General features: G+C 38.5%; 2 pseudogenes; both read right to left on the reverse strand.

The window, feature by feature from the left end:
- The window catches only part of LOC127171682 (protocadherin beta-7-like), an 83,027-nt pseudogene that overhangs the window by 39,870 nt on the left and 29,908 nt on the right, over positions 1 to 13,249 (reverse strand).
- LOC127171692 (protocadherin gamma-B4-like) lies at positions 11,500 to 12,433 on the reverse strand (annotated as a pseudogene).

The raw sequence follows: 13,249 nt of genomic DNA on the forward strand, positions 1-13,249 counted from the left end.
ACATGTAATCTTACTGTTGTCACCTGAATCCAGATCCTGAATATTTATCATTGCTATAACAGTTCCAGGTGCTGCGTCTTCAGATACTGCACTGGAAAATGACATTATTGTAATTTTTGGTGCGTTGTCATTTACATCAATGACGTCAATAATTATCTCACTGGAGTCTGTCAAACCCCCGTGATCTTTAGTTTTGACTTTGATTTTAAACTGCTTGTGTTTTTCATAATCTATATCACCTATGACTTTAAGCTCACCAGAATCCGCATCAATAGAGAATAACGTTTGCACCATAGATGTCGCGTGCTCAAAATAGTACTGAATACTATGACTAGACTCGTCAGCATCGGTTGCACTGACTTTTATTACGACTGTGGTTTTAGGAGCATTTTCAACAACTGCTGTTTTATAAGACGACTGGCTAAACACTGGCGCGTTGTCATTGACGTCTAGAACAATAATATTAATCTGCACAGTTGCGGACCTTTGTGGTTTTCCACCATCGAAAGCAGTCAGAATCAAATTATGATGCTTTTTCTTTTCTCTATCGAGAGGAGAATGAAGAACCATCTCGACATTTTTACTGCCGTCATCACCATTCTGAACATTAAGCTTAAAATGATCGGTGGGTTGAAGAGTGTATTTCTGTAACGTGTTCACTCCCACATCTGGATCTATTGCGCTCTCTAATGGAAATCGAGCTCCTAAAACCGCTAATTCGCTGATTTCTTGCTCAATTCTAGATTTCGGAAAAACAGGACTGTTGTCATTTATATCCTGTATGTCAACTGTAACTCGATAAAGCTCCATCGGATTCTCAAAAATGACATCAAAACTCACACTGCAAGCTGATATCTCTCCACATAGTTCTTCCCTGTCTATTTTATTCTTTACAATCAGATGTCCGTTCTCCTTGTCCAATCCAATGTACTCACTGCTGTCTGCGGTGAAAACACGCGCTTTTCCTGAAATCAGTCTCTTCGGCTCAAGCCCAAGGTCCGAGACAATATTTCCAACGAACGAGCCCACTGACATTTGCTCAGGTATAGAATAACGAATCTGTCCGGTCACGCGAGGGGAAAATAAAGCCAAAGCGCACGCTGTATAGAAGAATAGCGACCCATAATGCCAGCCTTTTCCTCCCGACTCCATTTTTGATCAACAACGACCGAGCAGAAGCATTTACAGCAAAATGTGCGATTAATTATATTTTTCCAGCACACTGCGTCTTCATGTGCGTTGAAGAAACTGGCAACGAAGGAGAACGTGTTTTGGCTCTCTGTTATGTAGCATCCAAGGTTAACGGTTTATGATGTATGAATTTGTGCCATTGCTTTGGGTTTTGTTAAGGGGAGGGATAAAAACACACACTTGCTTAATATGTTGAACAGCGGCACTTAGAGTCCAAATACAGTACTACGAATTGGCCACTTCATGGGGGAAAATACTATCAAGGTCTTAAACTTCAAAAAGAGTTAAACATCCCATATAAAAGTTATGCACTCTGATAATATGCCACACCTTAAAAGAGCAAAGTCAGACAGGGCAAAGAGAACTGAGACAAATGCTTTAAAAATTAGAGAACCTCAAACAGGGCAGACAGTTTAACTAGTTATCAAAGGAATATTCCTCCCAAAACGGAAATTATGTAATAATTTGCTCACCCTCATGTGGTACCAAACCTGTAAATTTTTTTGTCTTTTGTGGAATACAAAAGAAGATATTCTTAAGAATGTTAGAAACCAAATAACACTGGGGCCCACTGATTTTCACTGTATGGGTATAAAAACACAGATGTAGAGATTTATTTAAAAAAAAAATAATAATAAAAATAAAAAAAATCTTTTGTTAAGTTCCACAAAATAAAGTGTGTCACATGGATTTGGAAACTACATTAGGGTGAACAAAATAATTACAGAATTTTAATTTCTGAGAGGACTATCCCTTTAATTTCATACAGTGGTGAAATCAACATCATACATGACCATCATCTTCCTGAGGTGACAGCATCATTTGTAACATGGTGTAAAGAATTTATAGAACATAATAATAATAATAATAATAATAATTATTATTATTATTATTATTATTATAGTCTATGAAAAATAAGCAGTTCACATCTGCTTTACCATCTGATTTTCAATCAAGTAAATGTACGGTACAGAACATAACTAATTCAGCTGTTTCTCTTATCTAATTTTATATAAAACATCTCTTGAAACCATTCACCTAAATTAAAAATTAATGAATAGAAATACATTTCCAGTGTACTACTACTGGACTGCACAAAATGCCACAATTTATAGACCTACATTTTACCTACAACACAACTGTGAGAGTGACTAATGCACACTCACTATCTGCTATTTATTGTTAACCTGTTGTTCAAATTTTTCCAGTTATTTCCTTTTTTTTTTTTTTTTTAGGGAGAAGATGCAGATGTAAAAACAATTTCAAACTGTTGTGAATAAAGGTGGGAAAATGATGTAATAGACTGAGTAATAGACATTAAGACAAAAACTGTTACAATATTCCTTGGGCTCTTATTAAATGAAGCCTGATGAGATGGTTTTAAAACAAGGTCTCACCTCTAAAATCATGTCATCAACTTCCTGATCCTTTTCTCTCTGAACTGTCCCCAAACGACTCTGGCTCACCAGTGTGTTCTGACTGTAGGGCCTGACAAACTTCATGTCACTCATCCTTGAATCAGTGGTGCCGCACATTTCATAATTATAAACATGTTGTAATGTGCCATCTGCGTAGACTGGAGGATAATATGGAATTACAGGTAGATTTGCCCCAGATTTATAAAAGAGCATATTCTGCCTCCATCTGTAGATTTTGACTGAAATTATTGAAATAATTGAGACTATGAAGAGCAGGGAGACCACTGCGAGAGCCAAAATTAAATAAAAAGTCAAATTGTCGTTATATTGTTTTTCATGTGTAAAGTCTGTAAATTCTGACAGCACTTCAGGAAAGCTGTCAGCCACAGCCACATTAATGGAGACCACAGCTGAGCGAGAGGGCTGTCCGTTATCCTCCACAACAACAGTGAGTTTTTGTTTGACCGCATCTTTATCAGTCACTTGTCGCACAGTTCTTATTTCTCCATTCTGTAAACCCACTTCAAACAGCGCTCTGTCTGTAACTTTCTGTAGTTTATAGGAGAGCCAGGCATTCTGTCCAGAGTCCACATCAACAGCCACCACTTTAGTGACCAGATATCCAACATCTGCAGCACGAGGCACAATCTCAGCCACCACAGAAGCACCAGTCTGTACTGGATACAGAACCTGAGGAGCGTTGTCATTCTGGTCTTGGATTATAATGTTTACAGTCACGTTGTTGGATAAAGGCGGTGAGCCCCCATCTTGAGCTTTCACTTGCATTTTGAATGATTTCAGCTGTTCATAATCAAATGATTTTTCTGCATATATCACTCCACTTTCTGAATTTATGGAGATGTAAGAGGCCAGAGGTGCTCCGTTCAAATCTCCACCGATAAGAAAATATGAAACTTTCGCATTTTGCCCCCAGTCCATGTCGACTGCTTTGACAGTCAGAATAGTTGTAGATGGAGGGTTATTTTCAGCTATGAAGGCATTATATGATTCCTGCTCAAACTGAGGTGCGTGATCATTCACATCAGATATTTTTAGGTTTAAAATCTCTTTACTTGAAAGAGGTGGGTTTCCCCCATCTACAGCAGTTATAGTGATATTGTACTCTGCTGTTTGTTCCCTGTCTAGTTCTGAGTCTGTCACCAGGTTGTAATAATTAGTTAATGATGATATGATTTTAAATGGAGAGTTCATATCAATAGAACATGTAATCTTACTGTTGTCACCTGAATCCAGGTCCTGAATATTTATCATTGCTATAACAGTTCCAGGTGCTGCGTCTTCAGATACTGCACTGGCAAAAGACATTACTGTAATTTTGGGCGCATTATCGTTTACGTCAATGACGTCAATAATTATCTCACTAGAGTCTGTCAAACCTCCGTGATCTTTAGCTTTGACTTGGACTGTAAACTGTTTGTGTTTTTCGTAATCTATATCACCTATGACTTTGACCTCACCAGAATCCGCATTAATTGAAAACAAAGCTTTCACTGTAGAAGTCACGTGCTCAAAATAATATTGAATGCCGTGACTAGACTCGTCAGCATCAGTCGCAATTACTTTAGTCACGACTGTGCCTTTGGCAACATTTTCAAAAACTGACATTTTGTAAGAGGACTGGCTAAACACGGGCGCATTATCATTTCCATCAAGAACAATGACATTTATCTGCACAGTTGCGGACCTTTGTGGTTTTCCACCATCGAAAGCCGTGAGAATCAAATTATGATGCTTTTTCTTTTCTCTATCGAGAGGAGAATGAAGAACCATCTCGACATGTTTGTTACCACCAGCGCCATTCTGAACATTCAGCTTAAAATGATCGGTGGGTTGAAGAGTGTATTTCTGTAGCGTGTTCACTCCCACATCTGGATCTATTGCGCTCTCTAATGGAAATCGCGCACCTAGAACCGCTAATTCGCTGATTTCCTTCTCAATTCTAGATTTCGGAAAAACAGGACTGTTGTCATTTATGTCCTGTATGTCAACTGTAACTCGATAAAGCTCCATCGGATTCTCAAAAATGACATCAAAACTCACACTACAGGCCGACATTTCTCCGCATAGCTCTTCTCTGTCTATTTTATTCTTAACAACCAGATGTCCGTTCTCCTTGTCCAGACCAATGTACTCACTGCTGTCTGCGGTGAAAACACGCGCTTTTCCTGAAATCAGTCTCTTCGGCTCAAGCCCAAGGTCCGAGACAATATTTCCAACAAACGAGCCCACTGGCATTTCCTCAGGTATAGAATAACGAATCTGTCCGGTCACGCGAGGGGAAAATAAAGCCAAAGCGCACGCTGTATAGAAGAATAGCGACCCATAACGCCAGCCTTTTCCTCCCGACTCCATTTTTGATCAACAAAGACCGAGCAGAAGCATTCAAAAAGCAAAATGTGCGATAAAATGTGTTTCCAACAAATTACGTCCTGGTTCGTCTTACAGAACCTGGATACGAATCGGATGGCTGTCTGTTATGTAGTATCCAATGTTAGTTGTTGATGGTGTCTGAATTATGCCATGGCTTTGGGTTTTGTTAAAGGGAGGGATAAAAGCATACCTCAGAAAGGCAATATAGGTTGAACAGCGGCACTTAGAGTCCAAATACAGCACTACAGAATAGTAATTTAATGGAAATACTATTCTGGACTTACAAAAAAAGTTAAATATCCTGCATATAAAATGTATGCCTTGGGTTATGTAAAATGACACAAAGTGAAAGAGTGTAAGTGTGAGGGGGCAAAGAGAGTTGTGACAAATGCTTTACAGGTTGGAAGACTTGGACAGAGCTTTCAGTTATAAACATTATTTAGGGGTGTTGTTGGAAATCCGTATCATACATGACCTTGGCATTCCTGAGGTGTCAGTCAAAGTCTTAAGGCTCTGTGTAAAAATATAAACTAAAGAGGTCATTTTTGTAATCAAGTTAATTTAAATATTAAATGACAATCTGTATCATCTGATTCATCACAATTTATGTAACTTTATATTTTGTTTATATACCATCTACATAATTAACTGTATTCAGAGATACTATTTCAGATATTTTTAACTTTGGCAGCCTGAGCAAACAATTGGGGCTTATTAAATTAGATTTAGAAATTCTTCAAAGAATGAATTGCAGTACTCTGAGAAACAAAAAAATAAATTTTCAACCTTCCTGCCAGTCTAGAGAAATGTAGCATAGGATGCAATTTACTTCTAAGATGAAAAAAGAATGCTTTAACACTGCTCTGTTCAAAATGATCAAATGCAAGACTGACAAAGATGTCAAATTTCTTAATTTTAGTTTCCAAAACTGAGCCATCAACAGACAGAAACAGAAAACCAACTTTAAAAAAATTATGACAGGAACCACTAAGTAAGACTTGGTTTTACCACTATTCAGAAAGAGGAAATTATTATTTATCCATGTATTTTTATCACAGCAATATAGTCAGATAACAGACATCAATGTTTTCACTAGGTTTTGAGTATTAATAGATATGAGTATTGTCAGCACAGGTGATAGTGAAGACCAAGCAATCACAACTGATGCCCAAGTGGTGACAAGTAAATACTGAACAATAAAAGGCCTAAAACTGAGCCCTAAGGAACACCAGTACACAGATCTAATCTCATACTTGTAACCAGAAATGTACTGAGAATGGTCCGTAAAATAGTATTTAAACCAGTTTAAAGCTGTTCCCAATACACCAAAAACTCTGTCAAGTAGGGTAAGTAAAAGACTATGATTAACAGTATTGAAAGCAGCTTTGAGTTCAAGAAGGATGAGATTGGAAATAGCAACAGATTCAGAAGCTATCAACACATCATTATTGGTAACTTTGACAAATGCCATTACAATACTGTGAACATGTATAAAACCCTGACTAAAGACAAAAACTAAATATTTGAAATGGAAAGAAAATTTGTAAAATTGTCAAGGGCAGCATTTATGTATGTATGTATTTACTTATTTATTATGGCACAGGACTTATAGCAGCAGCCTTGCTGGAACAAACCCTGTCTGCTATGAATCATTTATAATACTGAGGATAACAGGGCACAAAATATCAAAGCATGATACAATTAAGCCTGATTTAAAAAGCACAAAAAGTAAGAAAAGTGTTTGTGATATATTTTGTTGAAATAAATTCTAGTTGCTTTTATATTGTTATATATTGCATTTACGTTTGTGATTTATACAAGTCCAAATATTTTTTTGAGTCACTGTACAAGCCAACGTTTGATTTAAAAAAAAACAAAAAAAACAAAAAGGACAATAGTGGAGAAATTAAATCAATGTTTGAAACACAGCACAACGAAAACACTGTTTTAGATCTACACTTTCTGGATTCCATTACTTTGAAATGAGATTATGTTAAAACATCAAACAAGGTCTCACCTCTAAAATCAGGTCATCAACCTCCTGCTCCTTCTTTTCTCTCTGAACTGTCCCCAAACGACTCTGGCTCACCAGTGTGTTCTGGCTGTAGGGCCTGACAAACTTCATGTCACTCATCCTTGAATCAGTGGTGCCGCACATTTCATAATTATACACATGCTGCAATGTGCCGTCCGCGTAGACTGGAGGATAATATGGAATTACAGGTAGATTTGCCCCAGATTTATAACATAGCTTATTCTGCCTCCATCTGTAGATTTTGACTGATATTATTGATATAATTGAGACTATGAAGAGCAGGGAGACCACTGCGAGAGCCAAGATTAAATAAAAAGTCAAATTGTCATTATATTGTTTTTCATGTGTAAAGTCTGTAAATTCTGACAGCACTTCAGGAAAGGTGTCAGCCACAGCCACGTTAATGGACACCACAGCTGAGCGAGAGGGCTGTCCGTTATCCTCCACAACAACAGTCAGTTTTTGTTTGACCGCATCTTTATCAGTCACTTGTCGCACAGTTCTTATTTCTCCATTCTGTGAACCCACTTCAAACAGCGCTCTGTCTGTAGCTTTCTGTAGTTTATAGGAGAGCCAGGCATTCTGTCCAGAGTCCACATCAACAGCCACCACTTTGGTGACCAGATATCCAACATCTGCAGCACGAGGCACAATCTCAGCCACCACAGAAGCACCAGTCTGTACTGGATACAGAACCTGAGGAGCGTTGTCATTCTGATCCTGAATAGTCATTTTCACTGTCACATTACTGCTGAGCGGAGGAGAGCCTCCATCTTGTGCTTTCAACCGGAAGTGAAAATCTTTCAGTTGTTCATAATCAAAAGAGCGCACAGCTGTAATCAGTCCGCTGTCAGGGTGAACTGACACATATGATGAGACCGAGACTCCATTAACAGTGCTGTCTTCTAGAATATAAGAAACACGAGCATTCTGATTCCAGTCAGCATCACTGGCTTTAACTGTAAATATAGAGAGACCAGGTGTGTTATTCTCCAGCACACAGGCCTCATAGTGACTTTTCTCAAAGACAGGAGCATTGTCATTCACATCTGATATCTGTAAAAACAGAGAGGTGCTGCTGGAGAGTGCGGGCACCCCCTGATCAGAGCATGTGACACTAATATTGTATTCAGCATCTCTTTCTCTGTCCAGCTGCTGCTCTATACGCAGGCTGATGAAATTGCTAGATGGTGATGTAAGAACAAATGGAATATTGTTGTTTATGATGCAATGAATCTGGCCATTCACACCTGAATCTGCATCATCTACTTTCATCATAGCAACAACTGTGCCGGGTGTGGAGTCCTCAGACACAGAGCTTGACATAGAAAGTAAGCTTATCACTGGTTTGTTATCATTAATGTCTAACACATCAATAATCAGCTTACATGAATCAGATAGTCCCCCTTGATCTTTAGCCTGAATATCAAGCTGGTATCGACTTGCTTTTTCAAAGTCAACGAGGCCATTTAAAGTTACCTCGCCACTATGTTGATCAATAATAAACATGTTTCGCCCAGTCCCTTCAGTGCTTGCAATGTAGTATGTCACATGACCATAAGATCCCTCGTCTGCGTCAGTAGCACTGACTGTGGTCAATTTAGTCCCTTTCAGTGCATTTTCAGTTAAAATGGCTTTATATACCTTTTGCGTAAACACAGGAGCATTATCATTAGCATCTAATATAGTAACATGTATTTGAACAGTTCCAGATAACTGCGGATCACCCCCGTCAAAAGCGGTTAGCAATAAGGTAACCACTTCTTTCTTTTCTCTGTCAAGGGGTTTTTGCAAAATCATTTCGACATTTTTATCGCCGTCTGCTTGACTGTGCAGTTCAAGAATAAAATTATCAGTCGGTTTAAGAGAATAGCTTTGAAGATCATTAATTCCTACGTCCGCATCCTCGGCTCTCTCTAACATGAATCTCGCCCCGGTTACAGCCGATTCGCTTATTTCAAACTCAATTCGCTTTTTCTGGAAAGTGGGAGGATTATCGTTTATATCCATAATTTCAACCGTAATCGTGTATAATTCCATTGGGTTTTCCAAAATCATCTGAAGGTGCAAAGCGCACGGGGTCGTTTTTGCACAAAGAGACTCGCGATCCATTTTCTCTTTGATGAGAAGCAAACCAGTGTCTTTATTGAGACCAATGTATTCAGTACTATCGCCTGTATATATGCGCGCTTTTCCTGACCTTAGTCGTTGTAAATCCAAACCCAAATCCTGCGCGATATTTCCCACAGTGGAGCCTTTAGCCATTTCTTCTGGAATGGAGTAACTGACCTGCCCTCTTGCCGAATGAAGCAAGACGAAGGAAAAAATACCGAGGACCACATCACGACACCAGGCATATTTTTCTTCGTTATCACCGACAGACCACAGAGAAAAAAGGTTCTCAACGTTTTCGAAGTGATGTCTTATAAAGTGAAATTTGTAAATTCAAGCTCTTTTAATCCGTGTAAGTACAAATCGTACCATTTGTTTCAAAACACTCAACAATAATGAGCGATCTAAAAACGTCTTCCCTTTCCTTCTCTCACTGTGAACATAGGATGATGGGGCAGGGTTTAAAATACACACAGACAATGTGGTGCGTTGACAAACAGCGGCCCTGTGAGTCTAATCCGAGCACTACAAATAAAATCGCAAATTAAATTTTGGCAGATATGGGTTTTTCGAAACTTTCGTGAAAAAAGAAAATAAATAAATAATAGTAGTAGCAATGTTATTAAAATAATAATAATAATAATAATAATAATAATAATAATAAACAAAACAAAAAATAAAAATAAATAAGACTTATTCTGATGGCAAGACTATGGCGCTGTCCAAGATGTGGTGCTGAACTTTATCTAAATCAACACTTTAGCATTACAGCTACAGATAATGAAAAAAAGATCATGTTAATAATGTTTAACATTAATGTTTCATATAATTTAACAATGTTTTCATACATTTTTTTTTTATTTATTTATTTTGTTTGTTATGTGAAGCATTGTTCTTACCGATGTCGAACAATCACTTTCCAAACCGTTATTTTCCTTGATTGCACGCTGCATCGTCTCAGCAAAACTCGGATCCACCACTAAAACATTCTGTCCACCGAGAGTAGAAAACTTACAGTCACTCTTCCTCGAGTCAGTCGTCATGCACACTTCATAATTATACCCGTGTGGCAGAGTTCCAGTGACTCCTGTGTCTGCGTAATGCGGTGGATAGTACGGAATAACAGGCAGATTGGACTGATATAAGAAGCGAGATTGTCTCCATCTGTAGATCTTTACTGATATTATCACAACTACACAAGTGATAAACAGGAAAGAAACAGCAGCCAGTGCAAGAACTAAGTAAAATGTCAAGTTGTCGTCATATTGTTTTTCATGAGTAAAGTCTGTGAACTCTGACAGCACTTCAGGAAAGCTGTCAGCCACAGCCACGTTAATGGACCACAGCTGAGCGAGAGGGCTGTCCGTTATCCTCCACAACAACAGTGAGTTTTTGTTTGACCGCATCTTTATCAGTCACTTGTCGCACAGTTCTTATTTCTCCATTCTGTAAACCCAGTTCAAACAGCGCTCTGTCTGTAGCTTTCTGTAGTTTATAGGAGAGCCAGGCATTCTGTCCAGAGTCCACATCAACAGCCACCACTTTAGTGACCAGATATCCAACATCTGCAGCACGAGGCACAATCTCAGCCACCACAGAAGCACCAGTCTGTACTGGATACAGAACCTGAGGAGCGTTGTCATTCTGATCTTGAATAGTTATTTTCACTGTCACGTTACTGCTGAGCGGAGGAGAGCCTCCATCTTGCGCTTTTACCCGGAAGTGGAAATCCTTCAGCTGTTCATAGTCAAAAGAGCGCACAGCTGTAATCAGTCCGTTGTCAGGGTGAACTGACACATATGATGAGACCGAGACTCCATTAACAGTGCTGTCTTCTAGAATATAAGAAACACGGGCATTCTGATTCCAATCAGCATCACTGGCTTTAACTGTAAATATAGAGAGACCAGGTGTGTTATTCTCCAGCACACAGGCCTCATAGTGACTTTTCTCAAAGACAGGGACATTGTCATTCACATCTGATATCTGCACACGGAGAGAGACACTGCTGGAGAGCGCTGGCACTCCCTCATCAGTACATATTACACTGATATTGTACTCAGCTTCCTTCTCTCTGTCCAATTCCTGCTCTGTTTGCAAGCTGAAGAAATTACTAGACTGAGATGTAATGAAAAGGGAATATTGTCATTTATGACACACTGAACCTGGCCATTTACACCTGAATCAAGATCATCAACATTTAGCATTGCAACAACAGTACCAGACTTTGAGCCTTCAGATATGGAATGGGAACTAGACAGAATATTAATACTAGGTGAATTATCATTAATGTCTAGAACATCAATAATTACTTTGCATGCATTAGAAAGTCCTCCTTGATCTTTTGCCTGAATATTAAGTTCATAATGGCTCACCTTTTCATAGTCAACCTGACCATTTAATATTAATTCACCACTTTTTTTCATTAATAAAAAACATGTCCTGCCAAATTTTTGTTCATTGTGTCAGATATGTAGTACGTCACTACACTGTTGGATCCTTCGTCTGCATCAGACGCGCTCACGACTGTTAATATAGTGCCTTTTGGTGCGTTTTCTGTTATGGTGGTTTTATATACCTTTTGTGTAAAAACAGGAGCATTATCATTATTGTCTAACACAGTGATGTGTATCTGTACAGTGCCAGAGAGCACCGGATCGCCTCCATCAAAAGCTTCTAACAACAAAGTAAATGAGCTTTGCGTTTCTCTATCAAGTGGTTTTTGTAAAATCATCTCGACGTTTTTACTACCATCTGCCTGATTGTGCAATTCAAGCCGGAATTGATCACTCGGTTTAAGCGAGTAGCTTCTGAAGATCATTTGTTCCTACATCCGCATCGAAAGCTCTCCCGAGCATAAAACCAGCACCAGCCACCGCCGATTCGCTGATCTCAAATCTAAAGTCCTTTTTCTCTGGAAACTCGGAGCGTTATCATTTATATCCGTGATTTCTATTGTAATCGTGTATAATTCCATCGGGTTTTCCAAAATCATTTGAAGATGCAAAGCACAAGGAGTTGTTTTTGCACAAAGAGACTCGCGATCCATTTTCTCTCTGATAAGCAGCAATCCAGTGTTTCTGTTCAGTTCGATGTATTCCGTACTGTCTCTGGTAAATATTCGCGCTTTTCCTGATTTTAATCGTTGTAAATTCAAGCCCAAATCATGCGCAATATTTCCCACCATCGATCCTTTTGCCATTTCTTCAGGAATGGAGTAACTGACTTGTCCTCGCGCTATTTGAATCAGAAGAGTCAAAAACAGCAACGAATGCCGTATCATTGCATCAGGCCAGACATTGTCTCAGCTGCACAGACGACTCAAAAATAATACAACAGTCAATCCGTGTATCCTCTAAATATATGAAATTCCAAGTGCAAACATTAACTCCGCATTGACGACGAGTTGAGTAGAAGAAAAATAGAAAACAATTTGATGAGACTACTGTATTTTCTTTTTCTCCCTGATATTATGTGATGCTGGGGGTGGGTCTGTGAAATACACAGTTTCTCCTCCATTTGTCGACGAACAGCGGCCCTCTGAGTGTAAATAAGGAACTGCATATCAAGTTTTAAACTTATACATGCAACGCATTTTATCAACGAATATAATTTCTAGGCCTATATCACACTGCAAATAAAACCAGTTATTATTATATGTATAAATACCATACGATCTATGCTGCAGGACAAATTGCTGATTAAATGAAAAGACTAATAATATAGGATGAAAATAAAAATTGCCAAATCAATGAATTTAAATAAGTAAACTTTTTAGGTTACATTACAACACAATAAAGAAGACATAGTCCTCTTTAGTAGCAGACTTCATCACATGAGGCGCTGTTCAGTACAAGTGGTGCTGAAGTGTATCAAAGCATGCCCTGTGCCATGATTATTTTATAATAGTTCTAAATTTGTTTTCAGTGATTAGCTCTAACAAGTGTTAACATGTTGTCTACATGTGGGCCTGCATCAGATATCACACTGTTTTTTTTCTCACCTTATTTTTCCCTTTCTTCTTCCATTTAAGGCACTGCATAATATCAGTCAGATCTTTGTCCACGACCAGAACATTCTAAGGAATGAGTACATAGGAAAA

The sequence above is a fragment of the Labeo rohita genome, chromosome 10 (genome assembly GCF_022985175.1).
Source record: "Labeo rohita strain BAU-BD-2019 chromosome 10, IGBB_LRoh.1.0, whole genome shotgun sequence".
Taxonomy (NCBI): Eukaryota; Metazoa; Chordata; class Actinopteri; order Cypriniformes; family Cyprinidae; genus Labeo; species Labeo rohita.